This window comes from Elephantulus edwardii, unplaced genomic scaffold (assembly GCF_000299155.1).
Source record: "Elephantulus edwardii isolate Elephantulus edwardi_28Jun2011 unplaced genomic scaffold, EleEdw1.0 scaffold00362, whole genome shotgun sequence".
In the NCBI taxonomy this organism is placed as follows: Eukaryota; Metazoa; Chordata; class Mammalia; order Macroscelidea; family Macroscelididae; genus Elephantulus; species Elephantulus edwardii.
In genome coordinates, this window is record NW_006400112.1 from 645,263 (window position 1) to 647,543 (window position 2,281).

A 2,281-nucleotide genomic window follows, 5' to 3' on the forward strand; every position below is an offset into this window, starting at 1 on the left:
GAGTAGAGGGATGGTGCAGGAGGGGAAGACCCTCTATGAGATGGATTGATTCAGTGACTGGGGTAATCGGGATGGGTTTGTCAGAGGCAATGCAATTGGCACAGCTTAGAGCAGGGTTTAGGGCTGTTGTACATAGGGTCACTATGGGAACAAATATAGATCTCTTCCAGTCAGTTGGCCAAGAGGTTATTCTCTGGATTTTTTGACACAACTTGGTGAGCACATCCAGGGCAGCATCTGTTAGCTGAAATATGTCAATTGGTATATCATCTATTCCTGGGGCCTTATTTTTTGCTATTTCCTTCAAAGCAGCTTGATCTTCTTCCTTCATCACCATAGGCTCTTGCTCATATGTTGTTTCATTAAATTCTTCTGTGTCTGCCAATTCCTTTTGGTACAGTGACTCAGTATATTCTTTCCATCTTCTTTTGATACCTCCTGGATAGTTTAATACTCTGCCTAAAGCATCCTTGATTATAGCAACTCAAGGTTTGAATTTGTTCTTCTCAATGAAATATAGATAGACATCCCTCTACTCCCTACTTTCAGCCAAAATTCATCTAACATTAGCTACAATATCCCTAGCCAGCCTACAATTCTGGCAGTTCTCCGTTAATTTGCTGTTCCAGTCGGTTTTGGATTTGACAAGAGAGAAAAACTGTCAACCAGGTTAACTGACACCGTGACTCCTGTAATGAATGGGTTTGAGTGTGTCAGAAAGCATTAGGATAGCACAGGATAAAACTGGTCAGGTCTGTTGTTCATAGGGTCACTATGAGTCATATTTGACTTGATGGTGCCTAACAACAATAGCAACAAGGGCCTCCACAAGAAAAGGGCTAATAACCCAATAGCAAAATGGTCAAAAGACATGGAAAGATTTTCCCAGACGAATAAATTCAGATGACTAACAGAAACATGAAGAAATGCTAAAAATCACTGGCAATAAGAGAGATGCAAATCAAATCTACGACGAGATATCATCTCAACCAGCAGCAATAAGTTTAACGCAATAGTGAATAATAAATGTTGGAAAGCATGAGGAGAGATTGGAACTGTCATGCACTTCTGGTGGGATTTTAAAATACAGGGCCACTCTGGAAGGCAGTTTGGTATTTCCTCAAAAAATCGAACAATTAAATCCCATATGACCCAGCTATTCTATGGCTAAGAATATATCCCAAGAAAAATAGAATTGAGACACAAACAGAGATATGTGTACCTATGTTCATAATACTGCTATTAACAATAGGAAGAATATGGAAATAGTTCAAATGCCTATTAACAAACAAATGGATTGAAAAATTGGGGTACATTCATACAATGGAATATTATGCAGCACTAAGGAATATTTATTTTGTAAAATACTATGTAACATGGGAGACTCTAGAGCATTATGATGAGGTAACTAACTCAGTCTCAAAAAACAAATACTGCATAAGATTATTATTGTAAAACTATGAGGATTACTAGTAAGAAGTTTATATATGTTCAAAAGGAGGAGGAAAAGCAAAAAAAGGAACAAAAAAAGGAAAGGGTGAAAATTACTAGGATAGTAGAGTTTAGTGGGAATTTAGGGAAAAGTGAAGAAATAGAATAGATTAAATGAGGACACAAAAAGACAGACTAATAATGGGCTGTCAAGTCAAGTATAACTCATAGAGACCCTATGAACAAAATATCTGAACCCTGTTCTATCCAATACCATCCTCACAGTTCTTGACACACAAGAGCCCATTGTGGCAGTCATCGTGTCAATCCACTGGGTCAAGGGTCTTACTCTCCTTTGCCTACCCTCCACCCTCCTCAGCATCATTTCCCTCTCCAAGAAATGTTGTTGTTGATTGTCAGTGAGTTGAGCACAACTCAAAGCGACATTTTCCATAGCCCCTCTTAATAAAACCTCCCATAATTCTTATCTCAAAAGAGCACTACAGATGCACCCTCTCCAAGACATCTGTTTATTCTCTTGGCCATGTATGGGATGTTTAGCCCTCTTCTCCAACACCATAGCTCAAAGGCATCAATTCTTTTTCTGTCATTCCTATTCATTGTCCAGGTCTCAGATGGTACAGCAAGGGATAGGAAAGATGCCTGAATCAGACATATCTTATTCCTCAAACCTACATCGTTACTCCTCAATAATTTAGAGAGGTACTTTTTTTTTCCTTTTCTTTTTTTTTAATTGTCATTATTATTAATTTTGATGAACATTTGCAGGGACTTTGGATTTCCATTCATTCGTTGTTATATTTTTCTTTTTTTAAAATTTATTTTCTAT